The 19,230-nt window shown below is 46.1% G+C and overlaps 1 protein-coding gene across 3 annotated transcripts in view; it reads right to left on the bottom strand.

Annotated features, from left to right (window-relative positions):
* The window catches only part of XYLT1 (xylosyltransferase 1), a 192,880-nt gene that overhangs the window by 162,332 nt on the left and 11,318 nt on the right, over window positions 1-19,230 (bottom strand). The window contains exon 1 of one of the 3 annotated variants that reach the window (XM_080557361.1): window positions 2,519-3,854. The exons of the other annotated variants lie outside the window; for them this stretch is intronic. The gene's annotated coding sequence lies outside the window, so the exon portion shown is untranslated. Of the gene's footprint in view, window positions 1-2,518; window positions 3,855-19,230 lie in introns of those variants that run through there. 3 annotated transcript variants of the gene reach the window in all.

Here is a 19,230-nt window from a genome sequence, read left to right as displayed (position 1 = left end):
ATGAACTCCATATTGTAGTTTGTAACAGTGATTTATCAAGTATTTTGGTCTAAGCTAGTATGTGCACACGTAGTTCTACTCAGACAACAGCACTGCTCCATTTTACCCTGGTTTTAACGTGTATGGTTCTCTGAGCTGCTGCTACAAAATAGCAAGTACCTCTATCCTCCAATATCTATGCTTTTTCTAAAGCAGACAGTGCAGATCTAAGATCTGCTCAATTAATGATCTCCATTAATCCTGGGTACAATTCTAGCAAGTAACACCTGACACTAATTTGATCACAGGCTCCCATCTGAGCTGATAATAGAAGTTATTAGAGAACTTGGAAAGTTTCACTCACCCATTACAGCACCAATCTGCACATAACTGGCCAGGACAAGAAAACATTACTGATGAGGAAAAAAATACCATTAAGTACGTTTTGAAAGCTGTAATTGATGAGTATTTCACTGAGATGTGCTTCAGCAAGAGCGGGAGAGACAGGCACTACAGAAGAAAGGAAGCATTATTCTTGCTGAGCACTCGAACACCGCCGTGCAGCAGCACTGCCTAACAGCAGCAAGGCGCCTGGGGAGAAGTTCCCATCCTTGGCTCCATCCGCACCCAGGGTATGGCGATCTTCATCTCAGAGAATTACTCTGTAGTCACCGAATATTTGAGGCCTTCCCACCCATTCTACCTGGCAGATCTTGATGCTTTCCTAACCAAGACTCTCACAAAACTTCCCACCGCCTGGCTTTTAATTCCTATCCTTTGTTACAACAGCAGCAGAAACCCTTCTTTGAGCTCACCAGGACAGTGCCCTTTGCATCTTCCAAAAACTCTATTTAAGGCAGATAAGAAAAACTTAAGCTTGATTTCCGATGAAGAAAATAAAAATCCAATTTTTAAACAGAAAGCTCTATATGCAATAAACCATGAGTTAATCCTTTGGTCAGGAGCCAAAAAGGGTATTTTGTAAAATGATTAACACTTTTTAATTGCCTTTAACTACTCGGCAGCTTTGCCTTTCAGCTTTTAACTTCTCCAAAAATCCACTTTTTTATGGCTTGGAATACAGGAGAAATTAGCATCCTCTTTCTTTTTCTATGTACATTTTGGCCATAAAATCAGACTGTCACTGAACAGGGAGATTATTCTATCATTTTACAGCAATCTATTACAGACAGACTCCTTCCAGTTTAAGACAGAATATGCCAGCTGATGGTGTCTTAAGAAAAAAAAATATTCAGGCAATGAATAAGCTCTAACAGCAACACTACTCGTTACTGCACAGGTCTTGAAGGGAAGGCAACAAGTGATTTCCTCCTGCACAATCCGTCCTTGTTAGCAGCAAGGCAGAGGTCTCCAAATGCAAATGCGCTCTGTGCCGGCATCCTATAACGTTTGGCACCACAACTTGAACTTTGTTATTTCCCCGAGGAGCAACAATTTTCTTTGTGCAACAGCAGGGCAGTGTGTCTTTCCAAACCTACCTGGCAGCCAAGTTTTACACTTAGGTGAAAGAGCCCATTAAGCACATTGCCACGCGCTGCAGACGGGCTCCGCAGCTTCTCCAGGAGGCAGGAGACAGAGAGGGCTCCTTGTCAGGCTGGGAGAGCCCTGTGACACGTTAGCACTCGGGAGTATTAAAAAGGTGCGTCGGCTGAATTACATGAATAATGATTATAAGGATTTAAATGAAGTAGTTATGAAACCTATGTGGCCTCGCTCTTTTTCTTGGACAAAAAATTGACTTTAGTGAAACCCATGCAGTAACAGCCAATTGCAAAGCAGGACAGGACCAACTTTGGAAGTCAGGAGGTATATGGAGACCCTGCCTCCAGCTGCTCACAGTGTAGTAGAGACAGAGGAGCTACACCTGAGACAGCAGCTTAAGAGCCAGCACATGTTCTCACCACATCTACACACTATTTGCTCTGTATTTCTTCCAAAACACTAGCCAAAACTCTCATCCTCTGGCTGTTTCATAAAACAACTTAGGTGTCTGCTTTTCAATTTTTAGGAGGCCATGGACAGCTCTACTGTAACTGTAAGATGCTCCATGGTGCTTTCTAAATACTTTTTAATTGTCTCAAGACACAAACAGCCAGATCTGCCCAAGTTCACAATATGAAATAAATGCATAGTCAACGTATGACACTCCTAAAATTTTGACAGCCTCAGCCAGTGCTATGATTTCATCCAGATAAGACTGATTGCAGCAAATACACTTGATGTGGCTTTTTGGTTTAGCTTATTTACTCTGCTAGTCACTTACAAAACTGCTCCTTTCCACTGCCAGCAAATAATATGGTTCCATCACAAAATGCCCTGCCTATATACCAAACAAAGAACAAAATCGATAAATGCAAATATTTAGCTATGAGTTTCAAGACCTCCTGCAATAAGCACTGTCTTTGCAGAAAGAAAGTTCAGTAGCAGCACCCTTTAATTCCTAGGTATACCAACCATACGTCTTTGCTCATGCTGCAAACCGAACAAAGCTCCCCCACCTAGATAACACCGTACTGACCGGACACCACTTCTGCAAGCAACGAGGAAAAAAGTTGAAGTGGGCAACGCATCGCTGTGCTGCTTCCTCCTCTGTGCACAGGAACCCAGCTGCACGTCCTGATGTTGGATGTTACATTCTTCCAGACAGCCAGGAAGTTAAAACGTACTTCCAACATACGGCTGCAGATGAGCCTAGAAAAAGGGCCATCTTGGAACAAAAGTTCACAGCAGCGCCGAGCAGCTCTGTGTATCACCCACAGCTCAACTCCCACAGGGACCGAGGGCAAACCCAACTCCAGCAGCAGACCTGAGTCATCCCATCCTCCTCGGTCTGGTGGTTAGAACATTTAATCAGATGCACAGGAGAAAACAATGATATTTGTCATGCTACATAAACTGCAAGTTTTTTTTTTTTAGCTGCTGGGTGTGAATATCAGAAAGAGCTGAAGTTCAAAACAGGCCAGCACGGAGTTTTCTGAAAGTAAGAACTGGTAAAGGGTCTGCAGGTGGAAAGAAGCACAGCCCTTCTGCAGCTCAATATGCAGCACAAAAGCTTTTTAGTGTGCCCCGTACAGAAATAGCAGGGTATGCTGATTACCCACAAGCTATCAATTACCACTGCATGTTCACCTCCTCCCAACGGCACCCAGCAGCTTGAAGCTGCCTGTCCCATTTGTCGTGGCATTCCTACCCACAAAGTTAGCTCACGGTCGTAGCGATATTCCCAAAAACCTTTCATACACTGCTCCCAGAATCACAGAATCATCTAGGTTGGAAGAGACCTCCAAGATCACCTAGTCCAACCTCTGACCTAACACTAACAAGTCCTCCACTAAACCATAATCACTAAGCTCTAAATCTAAACGTCTTTTAAAGACCTCCATGGATGGTGACTGAACCACTTTCCTGGGCAAAGAGAAACATCCCCACAGGTTCTGCTGAGACTTGAACTCAGATCACTGGATTCAAAGTCCAGAGTGCTGCCCATTACACCACAGAACCAACTCTGTGGCCAAGAGTAATTTTGATCCTGTAGCTCACAAGACTGTAACCACTGCTTGTCATTTACTACTGCGTAGCCAGGCAAGGATAAGCAATTTAATTAATAAGTGAAGGCACCCCACACAGAGCACTTCGCAGGAAAGGGCTTGTTCTGGATTTTTGCAGGGTGCTCATCAATATTTCTGCCTCATGTACCCTTTTGTGTCCGGGAGGTAACACCACTGTCTGCAGAGCTCTATTTGTGCTCACTAGGCAAACCGCGGCCAGTTGTGATTTGAATAAAATGAGATCCTCTTGCACTAACCCATGACCTCAGCCATTCAGTCATACTTCCACTTTCAGTCCTGGGCTGTTTATTTAAAAAAAAAAAAGGGGGGGGGGATTAAAGCATTAGCATTTAGGTGATGGAGAAGTGAGGAACGGAGCTGTTCCTACAGGAGGAGCCTGCTCCCCTTGCAGCTGTACGCAGCACTCCCATGTCAGGAGCTTGCCGCCCGAGCCGCTGGGCAGATCGGAGCAAGGCAGGGACCCACGGCTCGGCCAGGCAGCACATGAAAGGCAGCTGGGTTTCGGTGAAGACGAACGGGGCGTGCACGCACACTGAATCAGGCTTTGACAGCATCCTGGCTAACCCGCGGCCACACCCCTGCATCGCCACGTTAGCAGGCAGCCACCAGCTCTAGCACATCTGTCCTTCCCCTGGGGAATAATCGAGAAGTCGTTTTTTTAAAGCCGCTGAACCCTCCCACCACGGCTGAAGGCAACATCAGCTGAGATGGAGAGATGTGCGTCTCCTCCGACAAAAGCCGAGCACGGCCGCAGACAAGCGAGAGCAGGCTCAGGAAGCAGAGAGGTCTCAATTCCTCCCCCCAGCCCCACACCTCGCGGTACCTTGCTGCGGCAGCTTCCCCATCAGACGCGGGGACACGCTCGTGCATGTTCACAAGGCACCACACGTGTACGGGGGTCAAAGGAAAGCAGGAGCCCACAGCACTTATTGCACGCTTTGATGCGATGAAGCAAAGAAAAGGGTTATTGCTCTCACAGTCTCCAAAGTGTTTGTTGTTGCTACTGCTGATGTTACTGTGGCAGAGCCGCACGCTCCTGACAGAGCAAATGATCAAATCAAGATCTGTTATTTTACCAGATTTCCAGCATTAATATGAAACAGCTTACTCTAACCTAATCCAATCTAAACCAATTTGATAGAGAAAAACCAGAGACACTTCAAAAGCACAGAGCAATGCAACCGCGGCGGGACAGAGGCGGCACATCCCTCACCTGAGCCCCTTCCTCCCCAGGGTCAAGGCCTTACCACAGGAGCAGGTGGGACAGCACTTCAGAAAAGCTTGCAACCCTGTTTCTTCCCCTCAAGTTGCAAGCTGCAGAATGAAACAGAGCAACTGAAACGATAAATCGTTCTTTTGTGGTAGTCTCAGAAGTCTGCACGTAGCTTCTGTCTTGAAGTCGTGTGATCTAGCTCTACCCTACAGGAACAACACCTGAAGCCAATATCAAAACAACGCCACATTGGCCTATTATGGCCTATCTGCTATGTTAGCATCAAAAAATTGACTTAATGCCCACCTGCAGCTGGGTGGAAGTTTCCCTTTATTAACTGGCTGTCAGCCACCTGTGCCCTCCACCTCAGTGAGCCACGTGCTATCGAAGCAGCACAGCAGAAACAAACTACACTGCGTCACTGCTGCTTGTCTGGTGCCTGTCAGCCCCATCGCCCTGTAACTGCTACGCTCCAGAGGTAACTGTGCTTGGAAAACCCCAGACATGGCTGCAGCTTCAAGGACACTTCACAAAGTGTGCCCTCTGAGCAGGCCACCACAACGCAGCTGTGGCTGCCCATGTTCAGACCCAAGCACGTGCTGTAGGATGCTACAATGCTTAGAGACACTTAGCCAAAACCTAAAGCAAGAAAGTTAGGTGTTGATCCTAGATCCCAGGCATTACAGCATTTCTGAGTTAATGTGATACAACAGAATTTTAGCTGGGACCTACCAAAAAAGTGCTGAGTGCCCTCTGGATGGTGCCAGAGATCTGAATTCTTCACTGAAATTTCTGACAACCATGGCTAGTCAAACCCCGTAATAATAATTGGGTTCTACGCACGTACCCCCCAAATCCCAATGCTCAGCTTCAGAGCAGTCTTTGCTTTAAATCCCATGACTGCCAAGCTTAGCATCATATTTCAACCAAAAACTACCCACTTTTCTAGAGAGAGAAAAAGAATATACAATTAGCTTTCCATATATGCTGTTGGTTCATCCTTGTCAATAAACACAGTAGAGATGCTCCCAATGGTGCCTATGCAACCATCAACCCATCTCCTTCCAGAAGGCTGAGAACTGAAACAAGCTCTGTTGTGTCAACAGAGGACATGCCATCACAACGAGCGGATACGTACACTAGGCCTCATCATCAGCTAATGCAAATGATTTTCAGCGCCGTACAAACCACGCAGATGATCTGAGCAATTATTTATGCAAAGCTGCAGTGCTGCCGAGCGCACACCGAGGATGATGTGCTGAGCAGGCTTCAGCCACGACGGGAATTTAAAACAGACATCAACCATCAGCAAAACCCAGCGCCACGCAGCAGCCCCTCACGTTCACAGGAGCAGCAGACAGATTTATGCAGCACGCCGTGGCTGTATACAACGCTGCTCTCATTGCAGCACACATCTGTACAACAATAAAAAGCGCTCTTAAAGCACTGTAGCCTAGTACAATGACATATGTTAAATATAGCCACAAGTGAGCTGGGAGCAGAAATCCATGAATAACTGTATTGATTGCAGTAAAGAAAACCTGAGCATGTTTGGAGTGGAGACATTTCCTGCTGAAATTCTTTCCATTTGGTAAAAACACAGACATTGTCTTACACCTTTCCACACAACAAAACAATAAAACAAAATGCCAGATGGTCCTGTTAGGGCTGAACCATGGATCTGCTCAACCCCTGTTTGCAGAGCTGGAGAGAAACCTGTTCGTCCAGCACAGAGCAAGTCTGAGGCTCTGGCGTTTGCCTGAATTCTGAGTAAGGACCAGGAGTTGAAAAATCTTACATTTAACTCTACATGGAGTTTCTAGACAAATTTTCTTAAATGTTTTCTATGCCTTATTATTTTTAGGACATGACGAGTCCGCCTGTATCGAACCAATGCACCCATTATTATGGCTATCACTAGGCACAGTAATGGGGCTACGTCGTAACCAACGGGATAAAATAAAAGATGAAAGCAGACCTGGCAGGTGACAGTGAAGCAGTGCTCTTCTGGTCCTGTCATTTGAATCCTACGCTGAGTTTTCACCCATTGACATACGCCAGGTGTGCTGCTCACAGCGAAGCAGAGCTTTCTGGTGTCACCTGCTGCATTTCAGACTTTGTGCACCAAGCGCCTGCCCTACCTGCAAAACTCCTTCCGAGAGATGCTGGTTGAGACAGACCAGGGATGGTTAACTTCATCGCCTCTGAAAATATACAGGCAGTTACTTTATGCAAGAACAGCTAGTTTCAAAAATCCCCTCTATTTGCCAACGACAGTTAGGAAACTTCCCCTCAAAAACACTATGCCTCGAGGAAGGGACACAGGGCTTTTGGAGGCCAGCCTTCCCAAAGCGACAGCAACCTGCCCAACCCAGCACGCCTCAATGCCCCTAAGCCTGAGCCCAGTGCCAGTCCAGGCTCCCCCCAGGGAAGCACTGACAAGCGTGCCTGTAATGATTTGCAGCCGCCAGGCAAGGTAGAGAGAAAACAGGAACCAGCAGAGCTGCGAGGCTGGTGCAGGAACCCGCAGCAGGAAACACGACCGTGGCCAGAGCGTGGCATGTGCTGGAAGGATCCTCCAAACTCGGACATTTCAGGGTGAAGGAACTCGGACGTTCCCTTCAAGGGAATCTGTGCAACATTCCCAACCCCTTCACGCACGGCTTTCAGCCACGCGTGAATCACAACTGCACGAGAACATCACCCTTCGCTCCCCAGGCAGGTGAAACCACAGCAATCCAGCACAGGCTCCCGTGCAGCTGACAAGGCTCCTGTTCTGTCCTTCACTCACATGTAAGCGCTCACCCTATGACCCAAGCAGCAGCACGGAGGGCTCCCGTCCAGGTAAGCCATCTCGCAGGTATTTCCAACCAGCGCAGTCAGGAGTGGGAGTAGGGCATCCGAATTTGGGGCTCTGGGCCATCACTTTACACACAAGCCTGTTGTAACTAAGAAATCAATGCTGGCACAGTGACAGCCCATAACAACTGATCACTCTAATGCAGAAACTGCTCACAGCATCCAAGTACCTGTGCAGAGGAGCAGGAGCGACACATGACCTGGTTACCTTGGACGAGTCAGGCAAAACTTCCAAGATGCTCCATGAATGCAAAGATACAGATGGCAGAGGCTAAGCGTGCGCTTACCAAAAGCGAAGTCTGTTTACTTTTTCCCCCATCCTAGAACACTTTGGCAGACAAAAGCATTTTTTTGTAAGGCACCTGCCCTCATCAGGGTGGTGCAGGGGGATGCCAGTGAGTGATGGCACCACGAGGGGCCCACATGCCCCCACAACCAGGTTATAATGCGGCAGACTGCGCAGTGCCGGGGGCTTTCGGGGATGCTCTGAACGAGCCAGTATTTATCACTGATTTTACAAGGTGACTGAGGTGCCGCATTCGAAGTCTTGCTCAGCCAGCTTTTTGCCTGTGCTGGTCAACCCACTGCAGTGGTAGCCCCTAAAGAAGGCAATGTTGCACGTCTCCATCCTGAGACACGCATCTGATAAAGTCCTGACATAAAGCCTACCAGAAGTTTTTCCTTGACAGAGTCCTTGCCAGGCCTCTCGTCGTCCGGAGAAACAAACCAGGCATTTTTGTTTGGAAACGCTCCTTCCTTTCTCTCCTGAAGGTTCTGAAGTCACGCACACACTTAGTTATTCCATGCAAGCGTGTGACCCTTTGCACTTGGGTGTTGAAGGAAAGATTTATCCTTGATGTAAAATCAATCACATTAACAGGGTGACTTTCCGAACTCCTGCAGGTTCACTCCAGAGACAGCACTAATTCTTTTTGTAACTTTGAAAGAGTTCGACAGAGCATCTGCGTGGGGCTTTGTCTGAAGGCATTAATTGTTTGTGAGATCCCGATCTGAGAATTTTATGTAGCTACACTGAACAGAAAAACAATGCTTCCAACCAATTTTTCTTGGAATTACCGTTCAAAACCACAGCTTTTCTTAGAGATTGGTGTTGTAGCAACTGATGCAGAGCTCCTAAACTTTCCCTCTTCCGAACTAAGACAACTTCAGGCAAATCAAAACTTACAAGATACTTAAAACAAAATGATAAACAGTAGAGGAAGAGTTTGACAAGCTAATGAATAATCAGAAAGCCAAAGGAAGAACATCTTAGCATGAAAATATCACATTGAAGTTCCTTTATTTTCTCGCAGTGTAACAGCCTTATGAGACAACTCCATTTTTACTCTTTTACCATCACTGAAGCCCAAGGGCCGATGTAACTACCATCGCTACACAGCGCAATGCTGCGTGCTTTGTAACACACCTGCGTGCTTCCGACAGCAGTGTACAGCACCACGTACCAGTGATGTCTGTACATCAGCCTGCTTGCAGACAGGAAGGCCTAGGGGAATCAAAATTCCCAGTAAAGCTAAGAAACAGTGCGTTGTAGAGTTGTTCTATAAAATACGATGTGATAGAGCTCTGAAGAGAATCTGATAGAAGTCTGCAACGGTAAAATACACAAAGCACAACTTCAGGAGACAACAGTGAGGTTTTCAGAAAGTCTTGCAGAAAGTTGCAAAAAAAAGTTTCAACAAAGAGAAAGCAGTTTGCCTCTGATTATAGCTTCATAAACGTCCTTGGACCAATTATGTATGTTAAACTAGAAAAGCAGGAGCTTGGGAGACACGTTACTTTGACAATTTAAACACAGGGAAAAAAGCTAAAGAAAACGCTTTATATTTGCGGAAAGCTCCAGCTTAGCAGTTCTTCTGCAACACACCTGAGTTTCCTGAAATTGAACAGAAACTTATGCACAAACCTGCCTTCGAACCCAAGGCACATCCACACTTGTGTTTCGGTTTGTTTATTTTGGTTTATATAAACACGGACCCATCATTACATGCAACACAACAGCCCCTGACTGCCTCCGCTGCGAGTGGGGCCTCCCTGTGCTGAACAGAGAAGCAGCATTCCTGCTTCAGAGAAAACTAACAAGATCCACAGAGACAAAAGACTGACTGCAGAAGGCAGCAGAGGCACAGAGGCCAGCCGAGACCACAAAAAAGGTCAAGATGAGTAAAACTTAGGACTCCTGTCCCCCAGTGTCCTGCACTCCCCTGCAGAGTCAGGAGGTTTCCCAGCACGGTCTGGTTCTTCCTCCCTCTCCCACCAACAAAACTAGCATGCTCTGAACTCGGTACATACGGGATAAGACACGGAGAAAAACTACTTGCACTGTGCAGGGCTAAAGTCATCTACACATAGTCTTCCTCACAAGGATTAAGTGCACGGTTTGCTTCTCTGCAAGGAAACAGCAGGAAGATCACTCTGTGGGGAACTGCACCAGGGTAAAGGCACTGCAGCAGTGCTGGAACACTTCACTCGAGGGCCTGAACTGCAGCTCCTAACTTGAATTTGAAACTACTGCTAGAGCACCAAAACTTAAGGTAAATATTATTGATACCTTATAAATTAAAAGATAATTCAGGCTATGAATTAATTTGAAATTATAAAACTAGGGTCTTCACACAGTATTAATTCCTCCATCTTTGGCGTATCTGTTCTACTTATCGCAAGTACTAATCGATTCAGCACACAGTCTTACTCTGAGATGCAACATTTTAAATGATTTAGAAACCCATAAAACACGCTACCAGCTGTAAGCTGGCAGCAAGAACTATTAAAGCAGTGAATATATAATGTGTCCACTGGTAGTTTCTGAAAAACTGCCAGACAACAAAGATAAACTAACAAGAACTGCACCTCAGTGGCTGTGTCACCTTGTATTCCTCCAAGTTTACTACAGGACCTAATTTGGGCTTACGATGATGCACTCAGCCAACTGCAAGCACATCTTACTTTCTAAGATAAGGCTCTGAGGGTCAGCCTGGTATCTTATGACTTGCTATCATATTTGCACTTGCTTTTTTCAAGCAAGAAAGACACCAAGAGGCAACCAGAAAGGTAAACACACAAACAAACAGTGAACCTTGCCGGTGTGCACCGGTTCCTGTGTGGTTTTAACTGGCATCTCACCCCTACATCCGAGGTGGTACTTCTGATCAGCTGTTACCACAACTGAGCTTCTCAGCTTCTACCAAACACCACGTATCCAGGACCGTAGCATGTTCCAAGCACTCCTTAAAGAGTACACCTGAGCTCTCCTCCAGGATGACATGCCCTGCCTGGTACTGAGAAGCAGCTCAAACACAGAGGGGAAATTGCCTCCTGAAATCTTTCAGCTTCCTGTAATAAAAGTGGGGAAATAAGCAAGTAAGCCAAGAAAGGAAGACCAGTTCTTTCTTTTATGAAGGCTTTTTAAAATACAGATCTAAGTGATCTCAGCGATGCACAGAACTGCTGGCCTTCATTACAAGAACAGCTCTTGAGGAAGAAAGGAACAGCTCCACTTCGCTTCAAAGCAGAGGTTAGGGGAGGCTCTTGCTTGTTTTGAATCCCTGTGTCAGAACATCTACTGATTTTTTAGGAACATCATAAATAAAAGTACCAGGCTGGCTACAACAGAGGGACCACGTCCTCAGAAGCCTAGTTGGTGCTGCACATCCCACCTGCACAACCAGGCCATGAGGCTGCTGCTTCATGCAGCACCTGGCAGCACTCGAGGACAGCCAGGACCAGACCTTCACGGACAATTCACCTGGAGCAGGCTCATGTACTCAAAAACAGAGCGGTTATTTCGAGGACCAAGGCATGTGCAGCCCCTCTCTTGGTAAGGCCACTGAATTTACTCCATGGTTTTGGACCTCAGAAAACCCTCAAAATACGTTGTGCAATAGTGGGAAAAAAATCACAAATTTCTCATCTTTCCTTAGAATCTGTCAGGCAGCGCCTACTCACAGCAGGACTCTGCTTCTCACCGCCCGACAGCGGACCTTCTCTTGGGGTCTCCTGTCAGCGGCCCCACTGGAGCTGCTCATCACTACCCTGCACTCGAACTCCTCGCCTCTTGATCATCTATTTTGCTGACAACTTCAAGAAGATTAGCAGATTAGCAAGGCTATTTTCTTTTTGCAGAAACTCAGCTGTTCATCTTCCAAACTTACGATGACACATACATATACACAGGGGAGAAAAAAATACAGAAACTGGCAAGAGATGGGTAAGATCCCATTGACAACCCCAAGAGTGGAGGAGACTACAAAGAAAATATCACACTTCTAGGCTGTTAAAGAGGTCACCACCATTTCTTTTAGATAAAGACAGTCTGCTTTCCAAATCTCTCTCATTGTGCTTTTCTGATCCAGCTATATAGCACTTGTGCCAAGGATGTACTTTGTCACATTGCGAATATGAAACAAAAAAAACAGTTGGCAACTTGTGTTACAGTCACCAGAAAAAAAAAAAAATCACTAAATGGGAAAAAAAGCAGAAGAGTGTGTCTCATCTGGAAGAATAGGAGGATTTAAGTACGGTTATTTAAAAAACAAACAAAAGCAACACAAAGCAACTGAAGGCTTCGCACAGTTTTAACCTGAAATCAAATGTGACAAGAGCTTTTGGATGGGCTGCAAAAGACTAATAGCAATTTTATTAAGAATCAAGAAGCCAGTCTGAGTAACAGCACACAGCCTGCGCCTTCCGAGCACCTGAGCTTTGCCTGAATACAAATCTCACCTTGTTATCCAAGTTCTTTTCCCTCGAGACTTGCCCTGGACTGATGCAGTGTCCTTGCCTTCCCCTGCGCTACAACACCCAGTACTCACCAAGAGTCTCAGGCTGCTTCAGCAGGCACGAAAAGCCCTGCGGCACCCCTGCAGCAAGGGACAGTCCCTGGGGGGAGCTTTAACCCCTTGGCCTTCAGCTTCCAGGCTGCAATTCCTGTCCTCTCCGTGGCTCCTGAACAGGCCGTGGGGAATGTGCATATGTATACACATACACACACGCATATACATGTACATATGTATGGATGTACATTTGAGCCTGGCTGGTTTCTCTGTAAGCGTGGCACAGGGAAAACCATTTATTCTACATCTATTTACTTAATGGCATATCTGGGACAAGCGCATTTCATAAGCAGGGAGGGGAAAAAACCACAAATGCTTCCCACTGACAGAAGAACCCGAAACATTAGCTCAGGATGTCAGGATGCCATCATATAAATGTCACATCATGCCACGCTGCTTTAAATAAGGGCAGAATTTGTAATGCCACTTCGGCAATGTGAATCAAAACTGAGCTTGATTTTCAATATGAAACGTTAAAGGAAACATCAAGCTAAGCCTAGAAACAAATGTCAAAGTGGTGGAAGGCTGCAGGTGACTGAAGGCAGCCAGTCACTACTGCCCGTTACTGAGCATTTCGGGTCTGACAGCTGTGCCAGCTGTTCCTAACTCAGAACATAAAAATTGGAGCAACTGTTTTGAGCCCGAAGGTAAAAACGTAACCCCTCTGAAGTAAGTGGGAGTTCTGCCACCAGTTTCAGAGAGTAAAGAATTCACACAGCACACTACTTAACATTAAAGGTTTCGCTGTCCTTGAGTAATTTGACTCTAAGTGACACTAGGAAAGCAGAAATACCAAGTAGTACCATGTCCTTGAGCCTAGCTAATTAAACCATTAACACCAGGTAAAGCTCCTGCATGGTGATGTTGATGAATCCTACGCCAATGCAGCCAAGGACAGAATCTCTCCTGTTGTCCTGACTGCGGGCCTCGGTCTCCTCCCACCCCCAGGCTCACAGCTACACACCTGGCAGGGCCAAAGACCCGCCTGGCAGAGGCCAGAGGAGAGCATCCTGCAGTACCTGCACCCCCTGCAGTACCTGTGCCAGAAGAACTGCTGTGCACCCCAGAGCCTTCATTCAAGAGGCTTCAACAATGGAAAATTCACCACCTTCCCAAGAAGCTGCTTCCATGTTTAATTATTTTACAGTTAATAGTGTATACCCCCTGTAACGACTATTTCAGTTTGCTACTTCCCCATTATACAGCACTGTGCTATACCACACTTGCAGGACACAAACCACAATGCTCTTTGAGAAGATACATACCTATACAAAGCAGGAATTTGTGCGCTTTTTTCCCCACTCTACTTACAAAACATAACAAACGTGCTATACCCTGTTTCCACGGGCTCCTTTAACATCCATATAAATAACTATCAGCCTTTTCCTGGTGCTAGTATTGAAAAGCAGCACAGAAAGATACTTCTCATAAAGCAGCTGGTATCATAAAGAACATACACATAGCAAAGAAGTAATTTCCAAGGAAATGAGAAAACAAAAGTAAGTGTGTATTTTATCCTGCTACTTCAGAGAGTTCACTTGCACGTTTTACAGCCTCAGAAGCATGATCATCCCTTCCAATCTGGCTTTCTGATCTAGTAAAAGAATATAAACTCAGCAGCTATTTCCTAAAGCACATTATTTAAGACCCCAAGACTCTGGACGTAGCCACTTCAATACATTTTCCTCCAGCCACCGCTATTGTCAAATATAAATTTTCCAACTGATCGAAAGAGATTTGCCCCCTCCATTATTCACATTTCCACTTCTGCTTACAGTGGCTTCAAGCAGGCTTCCCAATGTACTTTCTACTTTAGGATAAAAATCCACCTTGGAGCAGAAAGCCGTGACAAGTTACTCTGCACTATTTGCTCTGCTTTTATTCTGTCCCTTGGTTTGCTGAGGGCCTCTGAGTAAGTTCTGCACAGGCTCCACACCAACTGTCTGCAGAGATAAAAGTCAGCCGTGGCACAAACCTGCCACCAGCGCAAAATGGGACGCAAACGAGGAGTCAGACATCACCAGTCAGCCAAAGCCAGCAAAGGCGGCACTGCAGAGTAGCACGCAAAGTAACCCTGTGTTAGCGCAACATACGCCACGAAGTGTCTCCCAGTACGAGTTTGTGTTGGTTCCTGTCATCTCTGACCCCCTCCAGCTGCCACCCAAAGCAAAAAGCTAGTGACATATCATGCAGAGTTAGAAAAATGACATTTTCCTTAGATCTGGTGTGAAAACAAACAAAATCTCATGGATAACAACTTACTGTAAGTACTAATTTTGAAAGGGCTCCTGAAGAACATGACTTAAAATAGCAGCTTTTGGTGAATGAGAAACACCTAACTCCTCCTCAGCGTTCTTTATTTACATGAAGAATAAACGATCAAAATATTACTATTTTGAAACGAGTCGTACACATCGGAGTCAGGGACTGGCCCAGAACTAATCCTCCCCTGCTGCCCACGTGGTTGATTCCAAGCATGTCTGTGAGCCAAACCGAGCCAGCTCCGGGAGCGGGTCAGGCGAAGCCACAGGACATCACCTTGCACGTGGGATCAAAGTGCCCACGTGAGGACTCAATATCAAATACACCAGGTCTCAAATTCACCCCTTCACTTATTTTGCCATTGCTTTCCCTTGTTGACAAGCCCGTATTTACATCATGCAGCATCTAAGAGGGCTGTGTGTTGACCAAAGGTGAAGCATTTGCCAAGGTCTCTCGCTGCACAACTGGAAGCTGCGCACCAGAAACACGCTGCCAGAGGCAATACACCAGGCACCAGCCACAAAGACACTCAGAGTGTGCGAAGTGCACAACGCATATTTCTACAACCATTTGCTTTTTCGGCTGATCAAAGTTGGTCTGTCTCTGCAAAGGGAACCAGACTGTGCCGCTCAAACCCTCAGCACGAGGAACGTGCCCTGCTCAGAAACAGAAGGGAGGAGCAGAAGCAGAGATGCGCATCACTAAGGTTAAAGGATTAAAGGGAGAGCAGAAAAATCTCATCTTTGGAAAGCCAGAAGGTGCCAGTAAGCGAGGGATCACAGCTATGGGAATGAGAACAAGTTTCCACGGCTGAGGCAATCTGACCAGAAAGCTCAGCCCAGTGCAAGCAGCGGGCTGTCAGCACGCGCCTCGGGTGGGATCGGGGTGGCCAAGCCTCCAGCCCTTCTGGTACCACCCCGGCAGCGTGCTCAGCAGCCCCGTACAACTGCTCACATGTGGGCCCCGGGGAGCAGCCGCGCCACAGCGCAGCATGTGAACACGCAGCTGAGTGTTTCCATGTGTCACTGCCTTGGGCTAGCACAAACGGAGACACCAGCAAGCTCAGCCTGACGTGGGAATCAGGGAGGAAGTTTCTGCCAAAAGGGAGCTGGGGATGAGAGCAACAGGAGTTACCCAGAGGAGTCAGGAGTTAAGAGAGCAGTAACAGAAGTCAGCAGCTCTGTGACAGGAGCATCCCACACACTTCACTTCCAACGATTCATGAGCTAGGTGACTGAAGTTGTCTTCTGAAAGCAACTTATACCTCTAAAATCCCTGAAAATATCTCAGTCTAAAATATATAGTCTAAAATAATTACTGAAACATAAGTCCTTGCACGCACATGCAAAAAAAGTGTCATCTTTTTTATTCTTTTTAAAAACACAGTATCAAATCCTGTGCTGACAGGAGTGGTGTAAGCGGTCAGATTTCTCAAGCGTGCCTTAAAGCCTGGATAAGCACCTGCTGTAGCAGACAAACCATTCCCTCATCCCAAGGTTAGCTGTGGAAGCTGGTTAGGATCTGGCTATCTTGGAAGCACCCTTTCCTCCCAGCACACGCCCATCACTATGTCTCAGATCCCCCCCCCCCCCAAATGGGTGTTGCTTCCATTCCCCTCTTCCCACCTGCACTGTCAAACTTGACTCTGTAAACCTAAAGATCTCAATCCTGCAGCAAATCACTCAAACAAAGAAAACAAAATAGGTGAACAGAGCAGACGGGGAGGCAGACTGACCACGTTAGTAGCTTTGTCACTAAATACAACGTGTAATGAACTCATAGCTCCTGCTCTTTTGTCTGGATGCATGGAGAAGCATTTTTACAAAACTGCTTTAATTGCCATAGCCAGAACTAAACTACCTGCTCAGGGCCCCAGCTAGCCCCCATCCGGATTCTGTTTTCACTCACCACCAGCCAAGGCAGCAGCTCCACAAGATGACAGGCAGATGCCCACCAGCCTGGCCCAGACCATCCCTCTACTACTCGGGCACAACCACAGCATCGCATCGCAGCACCCTCACCATTTTTATGCCTGGCAAGAAAGCAGCCTTTGTGTTAATTTAAACATACCCTGGTAATTCATTAAATGGTTAATAAATTGGGAACACAAAGTATTCTTCAGCAAGCCTGTTCAGCCTAGCAGGAAGGTTTCTTGAGTAACGCCTGCACTGTTTGGTCAACAGCTTTCTGCATGCACAGAGCAGTCAGACCCGCAGCTGACTCATGCCTTTAGCAGGGGGCTTATGAACTGTATCACCAGTGAGGAAACATCTGTGTTTATTTCGTTTATTCAGCTAGCTTTAGAGCATTAGGGATAATAGAAAAGCTTCTTCTCAAGGACTTAGTGCCCACAATTCAGCAGCTATAATGGCTAAAGGTTTTTGTTTTTTTTCCCTTCATACATACACAAAAGGACTACTTAAGGAGATTGGCAATCCTACAATTAATATTAGGCTTGCAATGTAAGAGACATGTTCAGAAGATACTGATATTTATGTTGATATGTGCAAACAAAAGGACTTGATAAAAATCAGCATTAAATTCCTAAAAATAAAAGCACAAGAGCGAAGGCACATAAGCTTTCACTAACAGCAAGCAAATGCTGGCTGTAGGAAATGGTACTTTCCACTGCTTACCTCCAGGCTGAGCACGGGTTTTAGGCCACAGATTTGTGCAGCTCACAGAAAAAATATCCTGCTTACAGATGAAGCGGGTTCCCTCCCACCAACGGCTCTGCAGCAGAAACAGCTGCCACGGCCAGTGTGTGCAGTCACTGCCTGGACCTTCAGCAGCAGCCATCATCGTCTCGTCTCCAATTTCTGCTGCTGCAGCAAGGAAGGTGCTCACACAACCTACCTGCATGGGACGAGGGCTGGCAATTGTTTTGTCAGCAGTCATTTTTATTTGCGAACTGAAAAAAAAAAACACCTCAGGTTCTCCTCCTCCACGGGCGCGCCACGCAAGCATCGTTCTGCCCAGGCCATTTGCAGCCCACCCTGGGACACACTCCTTTCTTCTGCAACCTGAGGGTTTGTTGAGCTTCTCACCCACGCTGGCACACTGTACAAGCTGATCAGCTACAGCACCGTCCTTCAACATAAACAGTTGTGGTTTACCCTAACCTTGCCCACCACGTAGGAGTCATTTGGGTATCTCCTTAAGCAGGGATCAATACATTGAAATTAAACTCTAACACAGGTTAACTGGAAGACAAAGCAGGCATTTTAAACCTCTTCAGAAACCCTATCCGCTGCCTTCGAAGTAGTCCACCAGCAAACAGTTACTGAAGTACGACTTGAAAGCTGCCTGAGAGCATTAGAGGTAAAGCATAATGCAACACAGACAGATTTAACATACCTTCCATCAAAATAATACTTCCGTGCACCAAGCACTGCTCAGAGTGCACTCCTCCTGCACAGGCATCTTCCCTAATTCAGCATGAGGTGAAATCACTCGTGTATCATGATTTAGAAGGAGACATAGCAAGGCCAGCAGAATACTAAAGGCCTTCGAGAATCCTGAATTACAAGTTTCAGCACTCCTAAAAATACTAAGAACAGAAAACAACCGTTAAAGAATTCCACTGCAGCCAGGAGGAACAGGCAGGGACTCCAGCCATCCCTCTGTTGTAGCGGTCAGCCTCCGTTCAGGACACAGCAGGTAAGGAATGGAAAACTGAAAAAATTTGGTATATTATTTGGATTTTCAGTTACTGCCTAACACATTCAGTCACATCAGATTGGTTTTAGGCTTTTACAGAACCGGTGTTTATAAAACTCACATAAAGAAGAGTTTTTACCAAACATTTTTTTTTAGTGTTACAGAACACTTTAGGACAACAGAAAAACCTTTGTTTTAAAATGCATTTGAGTCCAACAACTTAAATGAACATACAAAAACTACATAAAAACCCTAACATGATCACATTCATATGACTATTCTTTCATCATTTTACATCAGTCTGCACTCCAGCTCCTAGCAGAACCACAGCTTATTCTCAGTGCACTGTATTACTCGAGCTCTTACAGACCTCTGTCTTCAACCTACAGCAAACATGAGTATGCTGAAAAAGCTGAAATTCAGTTGGTAAAGGTGTCCCAAAATGAGTCCTGTACAACCACCCCTCACACATCATGCTTACAGAGGGTAACGACCGAGGTCTGAACCAACGCTGAACAGCAAAGCGAATATTTACAGAAGTAACTGGCTATTAGAAGAGCCCAGACTTGATCAAGTGTTGACTTGCCAAGTCCTAGGCTCATTTAAATTGGATACTGCAAAGCAGAATATTGCCAAGTGATAGTTGGTCTGGAAAATCCCAGCCAATCACCTAAATGGACAACTCTTGCTTGTCTTAGTTGGCACCAAGACTCCCAAATATTTGACCACACTGGAATTCAGGTACACAGGCATGCAAGTCTCCGCTCATGTAAGAGCAGCAGTGTCAAGCCCTGAGTACATTTTACCCCAGTAAATG

The sequence above is a fragment of the Anser brachyrhynchus genome, assembly GCF_964034855.1.
Source record: "Anser brachyrhynchus genome assembly, chromosome: 15".
NCBI classification, from domain to species: domain Eukaryota; kingdom Metazoa; phylum Chordata; class Aves; order Anseriformes; family Anatidae; genus Anser; species Anser brachyrhynchus.
This window is presented reverse-complemented; position numbering and strand designations above follow the sequence as displayed.